We start from the raw sequence: 21,851 nt of genomic DNA on the forward strand, positions 1-21,851 counted from the left end.
TTTCTTTAATACAATATAAATACTTCTTTTAGTCACATACAATGAATATTCAACCAGATAGTATCTTTAAAAATGATAACAAATCGGGACTATTAAGAGTTATGCGTACCATGAGTATTAGAAGGATTTCTACATTAATATTAGTATTTCTATACTTACAACCAAGAAATACCATATTTTCAAGTATTTTATTTAATTAGTAGTTTTACATGAGAGAAAAATGTTCATTTTTTAAAAAAATGGAAGCACGGATGTGTTTTAACCATTTTTTTAAAAAAGCTTTTTAGTGTATAGTTCAATGAATTAAGTACAAGGTAGAATACTTGTATAGCAGGAGATCTAAAAGGAGATTTTAGGCAGGAAGAATAAACATTAAATTTATATGCCCACCATTATCCAGGCCTTGACCATACCTCTGGCCTTGTACAAAACAGCAGCAGAAGAGTAGAAGACTGGGCTTCTAAGTGAAGAAGGGTCCCAATGCAAATAGCCTGCCAGCCCCTCAGGAAGGTGGTAGAAAGGGAGGGATGAAAGGGGAAACTGCCTGGAGTGCACACCTGACTCCAAATATCTGTTTTCTGACACTGGATTGCTTTCCTCTCTTTCTCTCTGCCTAAAGTTTCAACCATTTTAAGATGATTTGGGTTAACGAGCAGCCTATTTTAAAAATGCAAATGTTTCCAGGAGCTTTAGGAATTCATGCATTTTACCATCTTTAGAAAAGTATACCACAGCTAGGCACTGGAATAAATCCTAGCTATTCAGGAGGCTGAGATCTGAGGATGGCAGTTTGGACTAGACCAGACAGGAAAGTCCATGAGACTTTTGTCTTCAATTAACCACCAGAAAAAGCAGACATGGAGTTATGGCTAAAAGTGGTAGAGCTGTAGTCTTGAGCAGAAACACTCAGGAATAGTGCCCAGGCCCAGGGTTCAAGGCCCACAACTAACAACAAAAAAAATACCACCACAAAGTCTGGTTCTAAAAACAGGTCCTCCTGGATGTCCTAAGCTTTTGTGGCTGGAATGTCAACTACATATATCCCTGCTTACACTTAACCCCTATTGGCTTATTACAATTCCCTCTTTATGCAAGGCGGCTGGGCTGCGGCTTCCACTTCCCTCCTCCTCCTCCTCCTCCTCCTCCTCCTCCTCCTCCTCCTCCTCCTCCTCCTCCTCCTCCGTCTCCTCCTTTCTACCTCCCCTCCTTTTCGTCGTCATCATCCTCCTCCTCCTCCAGGCTGGTACTGGGGCTTGAATTCCAGCCTATTGGCTTTTGTTTGGCATTTTCCACTTATAACTAATAGTCTACCATTTTGAGTCATATCTCTACTTACGGCTTTTTTGCTGGTTAATTGGAGATAAGAATTTCTTGGATTTGTCTTTCAAATCCTCAATTGTCAGACCTTAGCCTCCTGAGTAGCTAGAATTACAGCCATGAGCCACTGATGCCCAATTTTAAAAAATGGACTCTGCTTGCTTGCTTCCTTCCTCTCTCCCTCCCATCTTCTCACCTTCCTGCCTTCTCTTCCTTTGTTTATTTCCTATACTTGATTCACACTTCCACTTTCCTTTGCTTTAATTTATTTTCCAGATCGGGTTTCATGCTTCCTGTCTGGGAATGTTCTCAATCTTCCTACCTCTGCCTACTAAATAGCTGGGATTAGAGGCATGCACCACTACCACGAGTTCTTTCCTGTGGACACTCATTAATCCATCTGTCAAAACCCCACTGGAACCTTCTCCATGAAGCTGTTTCTTGTGGTGCCAGCTCTCCTCTGGCTCTGCTCTGTCACTGTTCTGCCGGTTCATTTGTTGAATTTTCTTTTGTGTGATAGGCATGTCCCTGTCACCCACCCACCTGTACATCTGCTTTGATGTCATCATTAATGGACCATGTGGGATGAGAGGAAGGAGGAACAGAGAAGATGTAATGTGCCCATATTAACTATGCATGCTTACTGGTTCACCTTCTCCCTACGGGGATGTAGTACCCCAGCTCTTTGCTCCTACCATGTCTTCTGTGAGTCCAGAGGGCATCTTTCACATGCACATGGCACTATTCCTTTGTGGATGTGTGCTGCATGCCTGGGATGAAGGCACCTTCTGCTGTACTGGTACCTTCTTCCAGTGCTGTGAGGACAGCACTGCTTCCTTCAGAAGTGCTGTTTTTCAGCTCTGCACTCTTAAGCTTGTCTGGATCAGTGGGGTCCCTACTTCCTCAAGTCTGGTCACTCTGTCCTTGGGCTTTCAGTGGCACTTCTTGGGCCTTGTATCTCTGGATATCTGTTTAAGACTAACTTCTGCAGTTCTGATCTGCATCTGTCTGTTGGGTCCCATTAAGGAAGAGACATCATTCTGCCTCTGCTCAGACTGTGCACAGACCTTGTGGCTAGTAACAACTTCCCTCTCCAGCTCACACGTCTTCCTTGTTGCCCTGCACATGTGGATACAGACACAACGTTTGTAACTCCAGGCTCAGTTGAAGCACATCCATCATGACTTACATGCACTTGACCCTGTGGAGGATGTGGAGGATACAGGTAAATAATAGAAGAGGAGGGAAGAGCAGGGAAGGTGAATCTGTGGCTGGGATGAACACTGGAATGAACTCTTGGGGACAGAAGGAAACCATTGCGTGTCTGGGGCGAAAGAAAGTGGTTAGTGGGAGATGGTTTCAGAGAAGGAAGTAAATGAAAATCAATTAGGTATGTTTGTAGCTGTGATTTTAGGCATACAACACTACCACAAGTGCGCTTGCTCGCTCTCTCTCTCTCTCTCTCTCTCTCTCTCTCTCTCTCTCTCTCTCTCTCTCTCTTTCTCCATATATATAACATCTATCTATCTGTCTATCTATCACACACAAATACAAATACAGAAGAGGACTTCACACCTCAGGTGTGGTTTGTTCCAAACATTCATGGCTTCATCAGGGTTGCTTCTTCCACTGCAGTGCCTGTCACACCATGCCCATTTGTGTATAATTTTGTATACTGGCTCGGGCCTCAGGTCTCCATTTGCACCCTTCAGGGTGGTAGAAGTGGTCACAGGATCTCCATGTATCCACTACTCTGGCAAGCAGAAAAGGTGGTCCTTTTTTTCTTTTTTTTTGCCAGTCTTGGGGTTTGAACTCAGGGCCTGGGCACTGTCCTTAAGCCCCTCTGTTCAAGGCTAGTGTTCTCCCACTGAGACCCAGCATCACTTCCAGCTCTTTCTGTGTATGTGATACCAAGGAATCTAACTCAGGGCTTCCTGCATGTTAGGCAAGCACCCTATCACTAGGCCACACTCCTGGCCCCAGAAAAAGATGGCTTTTCTTTCTTTCCAAAGCTACCACCCTACCCCTAGTTTTCTGGTGGTTAATAAGGGTCTCACAGACAGTGCTCTGTCTGGCTTTGAGCCTTGATGCTCTGATCTCAGCCTCCTGAGTAGCTAGGATTACAGGTGTGCCTGGCCTAAAGAAGGTCTTTCTTACAGCAGCTTCTGTAGAAGGAAAAAGAAAGGAGGTCCCCCACCCCCATTTTCTTTCCTCTCTTGAATAAGCAAGCCTTCTTTCCCAGAAGCCACAATACACACATGTGTTGGATCTCATTGGCCTGATATAGCTTATGTATCAGCACTGTGGCCAGGGCATGGCCTTAGGCCAGCAGTTGGCCATTCTTAGGAAAGCTGACCCTGGCTGGGGAAGAAGAGGAAAAACTTCCTCAGTGAAGTCTGGCAGTTTCTTCCTTTTCTTCCTCCTCGCTCATGTGTTTCAGGGATGAGTTAAGGAAGGGATTCCCCACCCCTCCAAATCTTATAAAATACATACATTGTAAAACTGCCATCCTCACCATGTTTTAAACAGTTTAGTGATATTAGAGTACATTTGTGTGATTGTTCAGCCACCATAAATACTGCCCATCCCATCATCCCAAGACAGGATTTTATACATTACTTTGGCAGCCAGAATTTGTCATAACAATGCTTTTTAATGTGGAAATACGACTTCTCGGACACGACAGAAGTTGACACAGGATGACTGCCTGAATTAATGTCTCTCAGGCCCCACTTCCCTATATGCAGAGTTAAGGATGAGAAGAGGGAAAGAGGTTACCCCTACAGTTGCATCAAGCTCTGCTATGGATAAGGGTTATGTCATGCATGTCTGCAGAGTGTGTGGTCAACGCTGTGTGTAGAACATGGTCCATTCTATGCAGAAGGCTTCAGTACTTACACTTGCGCAGGGCAGATCAACAAGAGAAAAGTATAGCAAATTACTGTATTTTTACATGGGACAAGAACCTTCATGAACAAAGGCCTGAGGACTCTGAGGAAACAGTTTATTTCTGCTTGGGTTTGGTAAGAATGAATAGCTGTGTGGAACTTGCCAGACAGAAGCGCCTCATCTACTCAGGTTGAATGAGTGGGAATTGTAGTATCAGTTCAGATTCTTCCTGCCCTTTCTGAATATCATTCCTTCTTATGGCTGTGACACAGAACTTGTCTTTATGGTGGCTTATGTTAGGGCAGAAGAGTGCTAGTTTCTATGACCTGTTTTGATATGGGAGAATTTTAGTTTTTGTGACTTGTTTTAGAGACAAGATGATAGGCAATGAGTGGGTAGGCGATGGTGAGAGAAACTTTGTTTCTGAGGCCTTCCAGTCTCCTTGTTTCAAAGTCTTCAGTGAACCCTACCTTTTGAGCATAATGGTGTGGGCCTAAGTAGTAGCTGTTGTAGAAAGTCTGGGTCACTGGGCTGCTGGGATGAATTCATAAAGGCTAGGATCACTCATTGAATGTCTGGAAAACATTTTTTTTTTCCTTTTTCTGGTTCTGGGGCTTGAACTCAGGGCCAGCAGTCTACTACTCTAGCCCCAGTGCCACTTCCAGATTTTTCTGAGATGTTTATTGGAGATAAATGTCTCATGGACTTTTCTGCCCAGGCTGGCTTTGAACCATGATCAAAAGATTGCTGCCTCCTGAGAAGCTAGGATTACAGGCATGAGCTATGGGTGCCCTGCTTGGAAAACTTTTGATGAGCGCATTGTTTTAGAATGCAATGAAGAGATGATGTGGACCAGTCTAGACGAGGAAGGGTAATTGAGCTGGAATTTATCACCCAGTCAGGCATATGCATGAGGCATGAAAGAATGTGCAAAGAATAGAGTGGGTTGTCAAGAATGAAGCATTTGTGAAATGTGGTGAGATGGTTCTCAGATAGGCATCCTGGAAGCTATTGAGAGGAAGGAAGTCTGCTGAGGAATGAGTAGTACAGTTCTTGCTATTGGGATTATTACAGCTCCAGGAAGAGCAAGGAGTTAATGGGGCTTTTCATCTATAATACAGAATAACAAGAGTTACTATATTGGAACTTTGCTGAAGATGAGTGATATCACAAGGGTGATTCTCGTCATGGGAAAACACTGCATTGAGAGCTTTGAATACCTTTCTTGCATCTCTCTCATTTCTCAGGGGCCTGATACTTTTGAACAGATTTTGCCACAATGGCCTATTTTCTAATAAGCTAGGAAGGAATTTCTGTTTTTAAGTGACATTAGGACAGGCCCCATATTTTCAAATTTTCTGGGTATTTTGCCCTGATTATATTTCCCAAAGATACATAAGCACTGAACCCCTAACCAGTATGACATCATTTGGAGAAAAAGATTGAGAATGTCCTATTCAGATGGGATTGTTAGGGTTAGGCCCCACATTGAAATTGGGACTCTTGTAAGGAAAGGGCAGACCAGAGTTTGCTCTTTGCCATATGAAAAAGCTGGAAGAGGTTACAGGAAGAGGTTACCCCTTTTCCTGCTTTCACAAGCCAGGTGAAGAGCTTTCACCAAGAGAAAAATAAGCTCATGTCTCCATCTTGGAATTCTCAGCTTCCAGGATTGTGAGAAATAGACTCATGCTGTCTAGGCCTCCCATTCTGAGATATTTAGTTATAGCAGCTTAAGATAACAGATATACAAATATAGTTGGTAAGCTGGGGCACTTGGAAACTGTTTTCCTTCTCATCCCTCTTCCAGTCAGTAGCACATGCTTCTTCTCCATTATGTAAAAATATATTTATATCCTGCCTTATTCTAGGAATGATTTCAGTTAGCTTATATGATAGCACAAGTGAATCTCATGAACTAAGGGGAAAGACTTACCCAGAGAGTTTGTGGCACTGAAATCTTATTTTCTGTAATGACCTTTTATGGCACTATTCAGAGAGGAAAGCAAGATTATTTGCAAAATTTACAATGACCAAGTATAAAAGTAAACTTTTTTGGGCTATTGTTTCCTATATTGAAAGTAGAGAGAAATTTCTCTTACATTCTCATAGAGTCGACCACAAAATAATGCATTAGAATCTGAATAATGGTGGCCTACTACTACTACTAATGAATAATTCTTAAACATTTTAATATGTAGGTATCTCTCATCATGTGATAGTACAATTCAGTAAAAACAATTCTGTAGGTGTCATTACTATATAGTTCACAAGGTCTGCATGTCTTAACCTTGGCTGCACTTACAGAATCACTGATCCTTCTGCCTGGCCACATCTCAGCCTAATTAAATCAGAATTGCCAGGAGTATGGGTGGGTAGAATTAAACATCAATATTTTTCAGAATGCCAGATGATGAATGTAATTTTCTGGTCTGATATAACCCAGGCTTTAGAATGGCTCTTTCAAGCAAGGTTTACCATTTAGGTTAGGCTAGGTGGTGAATAATCACTCTTCCAAAACAACAAAGATTGACTTTTTACTGAATTTATACACATCACCTATAGATACATGTTTTTATGTCCGATGGAGCAATATTAGTATTTTCTGCAGAAGAGGAAGAAGAGACGGGATAGATCACTCTGTGGCTCCTGAAACTTGCCTAGATAGATGCTAAGATGCTGTAACACTGAAAGCACAGGAAACAATATTTTTTTCTTATCCATAGGTAAGTGAGGGGCGGGGAGTAGATCTCTTCCAAGAAACCAGAGGTCTGTGGATCCAGATGTGGTGCCTCCTGCTATCCTCAACAACTGAAATCCGTCTTTGGGTCTGGCTGTGGCTGTCACTATTTCCTAGGCAGTGTGAAGGGGAAAGAGAATGATAAGTAGCTTCATTTGTAAAGGGATGGCCAGGAATTAAGTATATATCTTTTTACTATCCATTGCCCTAAAGTTTACCATATCACCTCTTCTATCTTCAAAGCAGGCTGAGAAATGTGGTCTCTCACTGAGTTGCCACGTGAAAGCTAAAAATTGGGACAGTTCTATTTCTGGAAGGAAGGAGAAAATAGGTGTTGGGGACAGGCAGACTCTGCCTCGCCAGCCATGTGGTTTTATCATAGAAACCCTTTCTTCAAATGAACCTGGAGATGCCATCCTTGATAATCATTTGTGGAGATGCTTTGATTGGGTGGTACCGAGGCCCAGTGCTCTCCTCCTGCTGTCTGTAGCAGGTGGAGAGCATCGAGCTCTTCATGAAAAGCACAGATATTAATGAAGGAGAAATGCATGTACACTGTGGAATATCCACTGAAAGCACTGTATTTTATAGAAGAAATTTTAATAATATTGAACTATTGGAACTAAGTGATCCTTTCAGTCAATCCTACTGGAAAAATACAAAAATCTCAAATGCATCATTTCTTCTGCTACCCCAATTCCTAGGTTCACTTTCTGCCCTCCTCCTTTCTTTCTCTACCCCTTGTCCCTTGTTCCTTTGTCCACCAGGCCTAATCTCCTTATAAGCACCCAGGAATATCTTCTACTGAGGAGCAGAACCCAAGGCTTTGTGCATGCTAAGCAAGCACTCTATCACTAGCGCACACTCCTGGCCCAGCTTCAGCCTTTTTGTATGTCTGTTCTTTCCATAATATTCTTTCTTCAGCTCTTTACAAGACTGGTTCCTTATTCTTAACACACATTCATTTTTTTTCTTTTTTTGGTCAGTCATGGGACTTGAACCCTGGACCTGGGCACTGTCTCTGAGCTCTTCAGCTCAATGGTAGCACTCTACTCCTTGAGCCACAGCACCATTTCTGGTTTTCTGGTGGTTAATTGAAGATGAAAGTCTCATGAACTTTCCTGCTTAGGTTGCCTTTAAACTGTGATCCTTAGATCTCAGCCTCCAGTGTAGCTGGGATTACAGGTGTGAGGCACCAGTGCACAGCCACATTCACTTTTATAGAGAGGTCTGCCTGACTGCCCAATCTAAGATAGACCTCTTTGCTTTACTTGGCATCACATTGCATTACATCTGATATCTGTGGATTTACACCTCACTGGAATATACACACCCAAAAGGCCAATAATTGATGTGATCATGTCGCTGTTGCATTCCAACTTGACAGAAATATGCATCTGGAATGTAATTGCTGGTTGGTAGACAGAGACTGACAGTGAATCCTGAGATTTGGTAGCTGGATAAAGAATCTGAGTAAAAGCTATCTTTATTATCAGGAGGTATGATGGCAGTGTTTTGATGTTGAGAATTTCCTTTAAAAATAAGGCATCTCAGAGGTCATACAAAGTGAAGTTGCTCAGAGTTACTTAGAAACATGCAGATGAATAATAATAATGTCAATTACAAAGGCACAGCTACAATGATTTTTTTTTGCATGGAAAGTATTAAAAGCTGTTGTAATCAATCACATGCTGCCACTGTTGCCCTCTAGTTGGGGGAATTTTCTTTCCTTTCTTACTTTTCAAAAATGACCTACCAAATGCCTACTCCATGCCTTGTATTAGATGACTTTGATTTCAGGAATATTTACTTCGTCTGGTGACATACCAAACTGTCTTGCTTGTGTTGTTTAGGCATTCGCTGATCCAGGATGGATCTAGTCCATCCTAGACTAGCCCCATGCAGTGAGAGGGCCTCAAAGATGCCCCTTGGACAACACTGACTAGCCTTTGCTCTTGGTCCTCCTGTGGCTTATACATTTATCTAGTGCCAGGTATGGGGTCCTGAGGTTTTGCAGACCAATTGGTTTTCATACCAGAGTTCCTTTGGGACAAAAAGCCTTCCTGAGTTCTGGAATTGGGGTTGGAAGAAAATAGAGACTGAAACAAAGGTCTGTGCACATGGGGAGGCTATGGGTCAGCTCAGTCAGACCTGAGGGAGGCTGTCAGACAGCTGGGCCAGAGCTGCAATGTGGGAGAGACATAGAGCCAACAGGAGGAAGCCTGTGCTTCATGTCCTTTGGGATCTGATCATGTCTCACCTGGAAATCTGTTCCCTTCACTTTTTTTTTCTGGGGGAATTTCTACTCCTTTTCTTCATGGCTCATCCCCCGAGCAGTCTTCCCCAGAATCCCAAGAAGAATTAGTTTCTTTCTCCCATAGTACATGCAGACCACTTCTCACGCTGTTGAGAAATGATATGTTTACAGGTCTCTCCCACTCACAGCGAACTGCTCAAAGTACTTGGCTGAATCTTCATTTTCTTCCCAGGCAGCGCAGCAGAGCTGCTGATAGCATCAGCCCTAGACTCAGGTGGGGTGGAGTGTGACCTTGGGATGCATCATTTTCTATGTGACCCTGGTTAGTTGGACTCTCTGGGGATTGTCTGTCCAGAATACCTTCTAATCTCAGTCTTTAGATCTTGGCCTTCTGAATAGCTAAGATTATAGGCATGAACCACTGGCACCCCATACTACTCCCACCCCTTTTTTTCCAGTCCTGGGCTTGAGCTCATGGCCTGAGCACTGTCCTTGGGCTTTCTCAAGGACAGAGCTCTACCACTTGAGCCTCAGCAACACTTTTGGCTTTTTTCTATGTATGTGGTACCAAGGAATCGAACCCAGGTCTTCATGGATGCTAGGCAAGCACTCTACCACTAGACCAAACTCCTGGCCCACTACTCCCCCTTTTAAGCAGTATGTGGACCATAGTGTGTATGGGGACTGTCACCTTCCATTTTTCAGAGATTAAAGGGAAGGCTATGTTTGGAATCTCTTCTAGGTCCTTTGTACCTGTGAAACGAGCATCCTGGAGGGATGATAGTGCTGGTAAAGGTGGTGATGGTGGGAATAGTTGAGCTGTCAGTGGTACTGGGATGAGTGGCATGGAGGCAGTGATGTAAGGATCATTGGAGGTGGTAATGGTGGTGTTGGTGTTGATGGAGGTGATAGAGGTAAAGGGGTGATGGTATTCACAGATGTGGGAGGGGTGTTAGAAGTGATGGTAGTGATTGTGGAGGAGTAGTAGTGATCACAATTGTGCCACAGGTTTTGAAGGTGGTGGTGCTGGTAGTGGCCATGAAGAAGGTGTTAGTGTTAAAGTGATGTTAGTGGTGCTGATGGTAGTTGTAGTTGTGATAGCAGGAATAGTAAGGGAGGAGGTACAGGTAGAGGTGGTAATGATGGTGGTAGTATTGATAAGGATAGGGGGGAAGGGATGGTCAATAAGGATAGGGGGGAAGGGATGGTCGTGATTGCTGTGAAGCTTTGGAGAAGGAGCTAATTTCTGGCACTTAGTCCCATTTGGGTTGCATTACTTGCAAATTGGGATGCATAACTTCCAACTCTGAGACTGATGTTCACACAACTTTGTTTTATCTTTCCTCTTCTGCCTGGTTGCCTGGCTTTGAACCCATTCCCCTTCTCATGTGCTCTTACCCTACTCTCTGCCTCTGAATTTATTTGGATGTTAGCCTGGTGTGATTCCCTTTGTAGCACCATGTCCTTGTCCTACATTTCTTCCAGTCCTTGACCCCTGTATGTACACAGGAGCCAAGGAAGCTTCCTCAGAAAACTAGTCCTTTGAGTTCTTTTATCAGACAGAAATGCACTTTACCGGTAAGAGAATTGAATGTGCTATTGAAGAGGGTCCCATATTCTGGGAGCCCCATATTATTATTATTATTATTATTATTATTATTATTATTATTTTGCCCGTCCTGGAGCTTAAATTCAGGGTCTGAGTACTGTCCTTGGGCTTTCTCAAGACTAGTGCTCTACCACTTGAGTCACAACACCACTTCTGGCTTTTTATCAACGTATGTGGTACCAAGGAGTTGATCCCGGGTCTTTCTCTGTGAAGCAAGCACTCTACCACTAGGCAAAACTCCTGGCTAGTAGCCCCATTCTTGTGGGACCCAGCTAGCAATGGAGCTCTGATTTTCTTTCCAGCAGTGATAGCAGATTGACAGATTTGTTCACAGTGATCTCTGTTGTTATTTAAATAATGTGTATCTAATTATTTTCACAGAACCTTTTCATTATTCTACACTGTGGTCCAGTCTCGTACTGTTACTTAACCTGTTGGCTTATTTATATACTTAGCAATTTGTTTGTTTACATGTCTGTCTCAGCTTGCTCAAATTTCATCATCGTTCCATTCTTCTGCTGATTTATGCCAGCCTTGGCGATGGCACTAGAATCTGGGGGTGGTGGCTAAAATTCTCATGTAAACATAACAAAAGCACGATTGGCAGTTTGCTCCATGAGCAATACAACACTGAAGTGAAGCAGACACTTCAAATACAGGGACATTCTGAGGTGCAGGCCTTGACTTTGCTCCTGAAGTAGGCAAGGGAGACTCTTCTTTGCGTCTTTTTTGTGAGGAGGAGAGTGGGGGTGGGGTCATGGGGCTTGAGCTGTCCTTGAGCTCTTCAGCTCCAGGCTACCGCCTTACCCTTGAGCCAGCCCCACTTTCCTGTTTTCTAGAGGTTAACTGCAGATGAGAGTCTCAGGTTCTTTTGTGCCCAGGCTGGCTTTGAACCTTGATCCTCAGATCTCAGCCTCCTGAGCAGCTAGGATTAGAGGCGTGAGCTACCATGCTCGACTATTTTAGGTCTTTGTTAGCAAGGAAGAAGTCTTTTCCTTCTTGACTAGTTCCCTTATTAAGGAAATGATTCTGCTGAACTAGTGATATTTGAGTTTCCTGATGGCCTGCTATCTAGCCCTGGCTTTCCTGGGCCTGAGTCTCTCTGCCAAGCACATGAAGTTGATCTGAATAGATTTCTTCTTCAGACCAGTAGTATCTGTGATATATTGCTCTCTGACAGCATTTTCCTGCTATCTTGTGAAAAACTCTAAAGTTGGCATTGAATTTTTGTCTAGTAGGAAAAGTGAGATTTTTTTTTCCAGCAACAGCTCAAGTTCAAGGTCTAGCTCAGGCATTTACTAGACCTGAAGTAAGTCATTTACTTTGAGTTTTGGGTTGTCCTCCTTATTGGATGGAGATAATCAATTGTTATGCTTGATAAGGTTTTTTATGTTTTGTTTTGTTTTTAGTTTTTTTATTATTAAAGAATTTATTAACGTTGATTTTTACATCATTTTTTAAATGACAAGTTTAACAAACAAGTGTTCAAGGAGGACTCTATTTACAATCACTGGGACTTTATTTGTTTTTTATTTGTGGGTTTTTTTGTAGTTGTTTTTTTAATGAGCCTTGTCTGGGCTATTACCTTTGAAAAAGGTGTATAACATCATCTGGGGAAGGTGGCTTAGTGGTAGAGTTCTTATCTAGCATGCATGAATTCCTGAGTTCAGTTCCTCAGTACCCATACACAGAAAAAGCCTGAAGTAGCTCTGTGGCTCAAGTAATAAAGTGCTAGCTTTGAGTAAAAGAAGCCCAGGGGCAGTGCCCAGGCCCTGAGTTCAAGTCCCAGTATTGGCAAAAAAAAGTAAAAAAAAAAATGTAATTGAGTTTTCTTTCAGATGTATTCCTCTATACTATGTTTCCTGGGCCACAAAGATAGTCTGTTTTTTTTCTTCTTCTTTTTCTTAAGTTAAGAGTCTCACTATGTGACTGAAGCTAGCTTTAAACTTGTGATCCACTTGCCTCACGCTCACTTTCCAAGTATTAGAATTACAGAAGTGTGAAACTGGACACAGATAATGTCCCAGGTTTTACTTTGTGTAGTGCTGCTCATCTCTCAGGCCCCAGCTCAAAAATCATGTCTTCAAAAAAAAAAAAATCACATCTTCAGGAATCTTTTATCTGAAGTCATCTGTCACCTTAAGCTTCTGTTCTTATCTCTAAGCTGCCTTTCTCCATTTTTGTTATGTAATGCTTGTTCCAGGAGGGCACTGGCTTTTGGTACTTTTAGGCCATTGTTTAATTCCAAATGCCTCAAACTAGCCTGACACACTCATGTGCTCAGTAATCCTTAATAGCATGAATGAATAGAGAAATGAATGAAGATGTTTACTCATAAGATCTTAAATGAAAAACATTGATATTTCTCCTGTCTTTAATTTGTGCCTGATAGTTTTGCACTGTTTGTTGAATGAATAAATTTCTGGACTTAGAACTCTATGTATTTATTTTAAAAAATTGATTTGGCCAGGCAGCAATGATTCATGCTTCTAATCCTACCTGCTTAAGAGATGGACATCTGAGGATGGAGTTTGGGTAAGCTAGCCTAGGAAAGGAAAGTCGGTGAAACTCTTTTACCTGTAATTACCCAGCAAAAAGCCAGACTTGAGGTGTGGCTCAAGAGTTAGAATACCAGTGGTGAGTAAAAGCTGTTTGAGAGCAGAAGGCCCTGACTTCAAGCCCCAGTACACATGCACGCGCGCGCGCGCGCACACACACACACACACACACACACACACACACACACACACACACTTATTTTGCTGTGTTGGGAAATTAAATCTAGAGCCTTGGACATGCTAAGCAAGTAACAGAAATAAAATAAAACAATGAAAATATACTATCATAAGCAGGAAAGATACTATTGCACTTTTATAATACAGTTATTGGAAATACATAATTTTAATTTTGTTTCTGGGTTATTATAAGGTATCTTAAATAAAAACATGTGACAAATATCTGGAACAAATTTTCAAAACCAAGCAAACCAGACAAATTTTTCTCCAGACAAATTTTTAATGTAAGTTCTTATTTTTCCCTAAGATTGGTGTAAGCATCATTAGGATAGAATATGCCGAAGATGTGTCAACCTTAACATCCTGACAGATATTAATAGTTTCTTTTCAGTAGCAAATTTTTGTAAGTTCTGGTTACTATCAAAGGAATGATAGCCCCCTAGTATTGCTGTTGGTCACTTGCCAGACTTTCTGTGCTTCCCTCCCACCTTGCTGTATTGAAGGAAGTCTTTCTTATAGTAAGGATGTTAAAATTCTACTTGCAAAATTTTGTATCCTCTTCAGCAGATGGGCTGACCGGCTTATAGTCTCCATGGTAACAAGGTTTCTATATTCCCCGCCTCTTTTTAAAATAGCCTAAAGTCACAGAAGGAAACTTAGATATTAATAGCATAAGAAATTTTAATGTGAACAACAGTTATTCAATATGCGGTCCTTGATTACTTGTTTCCCAATCCAAAGTCATTTGTGAGATACAGCATTTATGAAGTGGCATAGATGAATAATATTTTTAATACTCTTTCAAATTAGGATGCAGTATTTAGTTTGCTGAAATTATTAACTGTTGGACATCCTACTTAAATTGACATCTACTTCGCAACTGCACTTAGGGCTATCCACTTTGGAATCAATAACATCATAATAATGCATTGTCATTTTTACCATGTACATGGAAGACAAAACCCAAGACTCTCTTATTCTGTACATAAAAAATGTATACCTTCTTTTTTGGGGGGTCCTGGGGCTTGAACTCTGGATGCTGTCCCTAAGCTCTTCAGGTCAAGGCTACCACCCTACCCTTGAGCCACAGCCCCACTTCCTGTTTTCTGGTGATTAATTGGAGATAAGAGTCTTTTGGCTTTGTATATTGCCCGGGCTGGATTTGAACCTCGATCCTCAGATCTCAGCCTCCTGAGTAGCTAGGATTACAGGCATGAGCCACTGTACCTGGTTGTATACTTATTTTTGTGTGAAGTCTTTTACATCTGCCTAAATCTGGTTGAAGGCTGCTTAGAGCTGGGTCACCTCAGCAAGGGTTGGAGCAGGATTGGAATTTGAGGGGGTATGAAATGCTAAAGGAGTTTTGGATACCCCTGGAGTACATCTTACTTAATGTTTTGTTTGGATGCATCCTGTTATTATGTTTATTAAATACATGTGTCTTTTTATTTTCCACGTTTGATAAAATGAACATGTAATTTGCATTTAAAAAAACAATATTACTTAAATACTGTCATTTTAGGCTTAATGCATGGATATGTAGCATTGTTGGAGGAAAGGAAAATCAGATGTAGAGGAGAGAGAACAAATCCATAACTGAATTGCAACTTGCTGTTCCTTTCAAGTGCTGTTCAGTGACGTGAAACATTGTAACAAAGAGCCTGACTTGGTGCTTGGTGAAAGTTTTGAAGTTTTGGTTTGAACAGTTAAATTGCTCTTTCTGACACAATTCCTTTCCCTTTTACTGATGATGTATGAGCTGTGTGTCTTCTGTAGACCTAATCAAACCTTCAAAGTGGGTTGTGTTATCACTCATGGCCCTTGCTGGAAGTGAAACTTCATGGGAGAAAAAGTATATAACCTTGCAGTTGGAACTTCACTGGGAATTAGGGATGAGGAACCGATATTCAAGTTAAAGGTTCCTGTAGAGGAAAGAGTATGCATTAAATATGCCCTGAGTTGATCAGCCCTTACTCATTAGAATGAGGTTTCATGGGCACTGGAGGATGAAGCTTCTTGATTTAATATTGCAGGTGAATTCTTTATATGGCATGTAGACAGGAGTTCTTGAGTATTCTGATCTAGTAGATATTCTTATTGGTGTACCTGTTTATTATGAGGAAGTTTATTTCCTATGTTCTACATATTTATTATTTAAAGAATAAATACCAATATTAGTGAAAAATATATTATGAGAATTCTGATGTGTAAATCAGTGAATTTTGAGAAAGAATGGGAAAGAGATGGGCTGGAGCATAGCCTAGTGGTAGAGTGCTTGCCTAGCATGCATGGAGCCCTGGGTTCTATTCCTTGGTATCCCATACATAGCAAAAACCAGAAGTGGTGCTGTGGCTCAAGTGGCAGAGTGCTAGCCTTGAGCAAAAAGTGTCCAAGGACATTGCCCTGAGTTCAAGCCCCAGGACTGGCAAACAAACAAACAAAAAGATGGGAAACAGAAATAATAGTAGTTTTGGATGTTTTCTTCCTGTACTCCAGTGTATGATTTTGCATAGCATATGGGGGCCCTAAAGTCTGTGTTAGAAACATGAATTCAGATGTCTATGACTATGCTCATATCCTGCAACAGGTGTGACTTGAGTGTTGTTTGACATCAGGGAACCTAAACTGACCTCTGTGAGTAGCTGTATATTGACAATGGTCTTCCTAACATTCCTCAACTACTGAATTCCCTCATTCCTCTTCCAGATGACCACTGCTGCCCTGTCTGCTGCGAACTGTAATAAATCTTGAACAGAGGTGACAGGCTGTCTGCATATATGATTTGTTTGGCTCATCATGTGTCGGGGGATTTTAGTCCTCGGTCCTGCAGGAGGGATAGAGAGAACACACCCTGACCAGGACTAGCAGAGAAAGGAGAGGGCTGACTGACTGCCCGCACCCAGCCCTCCCTCACCGGAGGACAATCAGACTCATCAGTGAGACCAGTCAAGGCAGGAGCTTGTTTATTGAGGAAGTACATTCAGCTAATACAGGATACAGGAGCCTATCATCACAAAGGTAGACAGGGAGGGGGAGGTCCACTTGTTCACTCTCACTGTAGGTAAAGAAGGGGAATCATAATGCTGTCTGAGAGGGGGGAAGGGATCGGGGCCTATCCCAGAGGTGGCCTTACTTTATGTCACAAAACACAGCCACACCTTCTGACCGGGTGGCAGGCTCCATCTCAGCTAGATGCTGTCCCATGACCAGGGAGTGAGCGCTGGGCCGCGAGTTAGGCCTCCTTTTCTACAGCATAGGTTTCCATTTCCCTTATGTGATGTGCTCCACAATCATGCAGGAAAAAAAAATGAAATGATTGGGAAATTGAGAGATTTTGGATGAGAATCAACTTTTCTGGAAAATTATTGCAACTGGCAAAACTGGCTCTTCATTTTCCTAGGGTGAAAATCTGGAGGTGACCAGTGGCTGACTTGTTTAGAAAGATATTAGCCATCCTGTGCCTCCCTTGCTCATAGCCAACATGTTGTATTTACTTACATTACCTATATCTTTTGTGGAATTTTCTTTCCTGTGACCTCAGTTTTTCCAGTGATTGATATTAAGGGATTTTTCACTGTGTGAGGACTGTGGCTTATTTGCTCAGAGACCTAGGACCTTGTTGCCATGCATAGCTGGAGATGACTTGTGTGGTGCCTGGAGTGACATTGTTGGGGTTTAGATTCTAGCTCTGTCACTTTTTAACTGTGGAACCTGTGTATATTATTTGGTTTACTCACTGTCAGTTTCCTCCTCTGAGAAATAGAGATGATAATAATGAGTGAATATATATCAGATAACAGACTAATAACAACATTGCCTGGCACATGATCAACAAACCTGTTTTATTATTTCTTGTAATTTAACCATTCTTTTTACTAGGTATTTGATAACAATTACAAACAGGTTTGCAACGTCAGAGAATATCTGAACTGTTGTGAATAATGCTACAATGTAGAATAATGTGTACAGTTCATTAGTCACAAATACATGTGCAATAAACTCCCAATAGCCTTCAGGTATGCTTCAGGAAGCATAAATTCCTCTGGATGGACCGGTCGAGGGAGCCCTCTGTGTCCAGGTCCATCTGGCTACTTCTCAGCTTATCTGCTGATCCTCTTCTACATGATCTGCTGGCCCATACCCTCAGGCTGATCTACGTCCCTAGGTACATTGGGAGCACTTCCTTGTCCCAAAGCTGACATGTTAATTTCAGACATGTGCTAACTTTCTGTCTAAATTTGCTCATAGCTCACACCTTACATCTTGTCTTCTGCTCCATTTCCTTCCTAATTTGTCATTATGCAGATCCGGGCAAAGCCAGACTTCAAGGAGGTTGCCCATCCTCTGGGCACTTGGCCAAATGCCTGCCATTGCTCAACCTCTCTATCTGGCCAGGAGGATCAGAGGTGAGGCAAGAGCAGCGCCAAGTTCTGTGCTCATGAAGTGCCCCCTCTTCATAGACAGGAGGATTCTTGTTTCAGCATGTCCAGTTTGGTTTTTCCACAGGGTCCCACTCCAGGCCCAGCTTGTGGGTAGCACCTAGGCTTAGGTAGAACAAGTGCTGGTTTTCTGGGTAGTTCTTGGTTGTGGTGATTTAAGAGAAGTGATTAAAAAATTATTTAAAAGAGTTGTTAGTGAAGTGTTGAAGTGTTAATTCAACTCAAGTATTAGTAAGGATCTTTGTTACCTAGTATTATTTTTCTTAAATGCCTTGTATTTAAAAGTAAAATGTATCACATGTGGTAGCTTTTTATGTTCTAAGATGTTAGTTTAGTAATTCAATCCCTAATCTGTGTTTGCTAAACTGAGAAAAGTATTACTTATCTCTTTGTACTACTTTTGGCGGGGGGGGGGGGGGGGGGGGGGGGGGGGGGGGGGGGGGGGGGGGGGGGGGAAGTGAGGGGGTGGGGGGGTGGGGGGGGAGCAGTACTAGGGATTTATCTTTGCTCTATTTTATTTATTTATTTTTAAATTTTGCCAGTCCTGGGGCTTGCACTCAGGAACTGGGCACTGTCCCTGAGCTTGAGCTTATTTTTGCTCAAGGCTAGCATTCTAATGCTTTATTCACAGCACCATTTCTGCTTTTCTATTTATGTGGTACTGAGGCATTTGAACCCAGGCCTTCATGTATGCTAGGCAAGCGACTTTACCACTGAACCACATTCCTAGTCTTCTCTGTTTTAAAAGTTTAATTTCTTTTATTAAAAAGAAATATATGGCAGAAAAGCATATGAGAAAATGTTCATCATCTATGGTCATAAAGGAAATGCAAATAAAAACAACCCTAAGATACCGCCTTACCCCAACAAGAATGACCAAGATTTTGAACTCAGACAATGACAGTTGCTGGCAGGATTGTGGAGAAAAAGGAACCTTACTACATTGCTGGTGGGATTGTAAACTGGTTCAGCCACTCTGGAAAGCAGTGTGGAGGTTTCTTAAAGAACTGAAAATTGACCTTCCCTATGATCCCGCCATACCACTTCTGGGCATCTACCCTGAACATCATAATCCAAGATATGATAAGGACACCTGCTCAGTTATGTTCATCTCTGCACTATTCACAATAGCCAGGTGAAGGAAACATCCAGATGCCCTACTGCAGATGAATGGATACAGAAAATGTGGTATAGATATACAATGGAATTCTACATAGCCAACAGACAAGATAAAATAATGGCATTCACAGGGAAGTGGATGAATCTAGAGCGAATCATGTTGAGTGAGACAAGTCGAGACAAAAGACGCATGGTATCCTTAATATGTGGCTATTAAATCCAAAGAGTATAAGAGTGAAGACTCAATATTTGCATACCCAATGCTATGGACATGGTTATGGAAATATAAACATAAGTATATAGACATAAAAACCTATGACTCTATAGACATAATGTTTTTATTTCATAAATTAATATGTATCTATGATATACAAACCCTTAGCCTAATTTTGATTAAGTTCTAAAAACTAAGTGCCAGTGATTGTATATAGAGATTCCCTTCTTAAACATTTGTTTGTTAAACATGTCATTTGAAATATGATATAAAAATCAATGTTAATAAATTCTTTAATAAAAAAATCAGAAAAAAGAAATATATATTCATATAAAACATCTGAGAATGGAATAGTATAAAGATCACCTCCTATGATCTATTCACCCTGAGTGTATATCTCATTTTAGTGCATATGTACCCATAGAAGTATTTCTTTAAATTCACTTGTCATTTTATTATTTGTTCTTTTCGTATCACTATATTATGTGCATCTTTTCTAGTTAATAAGATGTAGCATATTGCTGTTTCTCCAATGTGTGGATGAACTAAGATGTACTTAACTTGTCCCTGTTGTTGGATAAATTGTTTCTCCATTTTTTCACTTGTTTAAGTTTGTAAAATTGTTTTTAAGTCATTATACAAAGTGATTACTATTCAACCTGTTCATTTATAAATATAAAGCATCTTGATATCACCCTTTTCATTATTTTCCCTATTCCTCCCCACTCTTTCTTTCTTCCTGCCTTCCTTTCTTTTTTTCATTCAAGAAAAATTTATTGAGTGACTACTGTGTATTAAACACTATTTTAAGGTTTTGCTGATCCCAAACAAAATTGGGTTAAAGCATTCCCAACAGAGCAACCTACCTGTCAAAATACATCTGCTTCCTGATTTAAATTTTGTTCCTGCATTACTTTCCTTCCTTCCTTTCTTGTCAGTTGTGGGGCTTGAAATCTGGGCCTGGGTGCTGTCCCTGACCTCTTTAACTCAAGGTAATGACTCTACCCCTTCTGGTTTTCTGGCCATTCATTGGAGCTAAGAGTCTCATGGACTTTCCTGCCCACACTGGTTTTGATCCTCAGATTATTTTTAGTGATAAATTTCTAGAATTGAAATTCCTAGGAAGTTGTATTTTTTAAGGTTAAAAACCTCTAACAGCTGAGTGTGGTGGCTCATGCCTATAATCCTAGCTGCTCAGGAGGCTGAGATCTGAGGTTCATGGTTCAAAGCCAGCCTAGGCACTAAAGACGGTGAGACTCTTATCTCCAATTAACCGCCAGAAAACCAAAAGTGGTGCTGTGGCTCAAGGGGTAGGGCAATAGCCTTGAGCTGAAATGCTCAAGGACAGTGCCCATGCCCAGGGTTCAAGCCCCGTGACCAACCAAAACAACAACAACAACAACAACAAAAACCCTACCATATATCACTCCTTCTCCTGATGGTATGAGGTGTAGAATGTTAATGTGGATCATATTTACTTATTTGTTTGTTTCTCTCTCTCTCTCTTTTAAATTAACAAGTAAAATAATTAAAAACAAAAAATACACAACCTTAAAGTTGGAACAGCAGTAAGTCCAATTTCTGCTGGGGGTTTATGCTACCTCCTTGGGAGCAGGATGTAGTAGAGGTGTAACTGTGCATTTATATACACGTGTAAACAGGAAGAACGATAGCAGTGAAAACCACTGGAGAACAGAAAGTGTGAAGATCTTTCCATCATGCAGTCTCAAAGTACTCTGCGCATTTCCTCTTCTTTGCCTCTGTGGTTCTAATATCAGCTGAACTTGTGACAATCCCAAGTTGTTCTCTCCTCTTTCAGGGTTTCTCATCATCTTCAGACTTCCTAAAGATTGAAGAGACATTCCAACCAAATCTTTCCTTTAGTTTATCCAAGTTAACCACAGTTGTATTGTCAGCTGACCTTTTGATGGAACTGAAGAAATTCACAGGTACATTGAATAATTCAGCTCTCTTTCACATTTTCTCAGTCTGTAATATTTCAGATGTAATTTTTGCTACCTGCTGCTCTACTGTCACATTAACAATTTTTTTTCAGATGGTTCTTCTTTCACAGGCAGCTGTATGGGCTTTGGTTCCTCCTCCTCCATTTCATCTCCCAATATATCTTCTTCCCTTGCTTCTTCTTCAACATGTTCCTCAAGATAAGCCTGGAGCCTGCTGATGGATGAGATCTTGTTTTATTCCTTTGGTCTCCAAACCATGAGCAAGCTTTAGCTTAGTAAGCTCCACTGTTTCAGCTGCCATCTTGTTACTCCTGTCCACCAAGCCCCTATCATCTGCTGGTCATTTTTGTTAAAAAGAGTATCTTGTGAATATATATTTTTAGATGCATAGCAAGCTACAACGTTGGGATTATCAGAGCACTAGGTTTTCTTGAATGTATTCAAAGCTGTTACAGTTATTTGAAATACCTGAGAACTTTATTATTGCTATTATTATCATTATTGTTTTCATCAGTTGTAGGGCTTGAACTCTGGGCCTGGTTGCTATCCCTGAGCTCTTCAGCTCAAGGTT

At 41.4% G+C, this 21,851-nt stretch overlaps 1 protein-coding gene and 1 pseudogene across 2 annotated transcripts in view; one reads left to right on the forward strand and one right to left on the reverse strand.

The window, feature by feature from the left end:
- Positions 1–21,851, forward strand: part of Cacnb4 (calcium voltage-gated channel auxiliary subunit beta 4) — a 244,120-nt gene that overhangs the window by 12,442 nt on the left and 209,827 nt on the right. The gene's annotated exons all lie outside the window — the stretch shown is intronic.
- On the reverse strand, positions 21,033–21,581 carry LOC150056362 (SAP domain-containing ribonucleoprotein pseudogene; annotated as a pseudogene).

This window comes from Megascapheus bottae, chromosome 12 (genome assembly GCF_031878675.1).
Source record: "Megascapheus bottae isolate mThoBot1 chromosome 12, mThoBot2.hap1, whole genome shotgun sequence".
Lineage (NCBI taxonomy): Eukaryota > Metazoa > Chordata > Mammalia > Rodentia > Geomyidae > Megascapheus > Megascapheus bottae.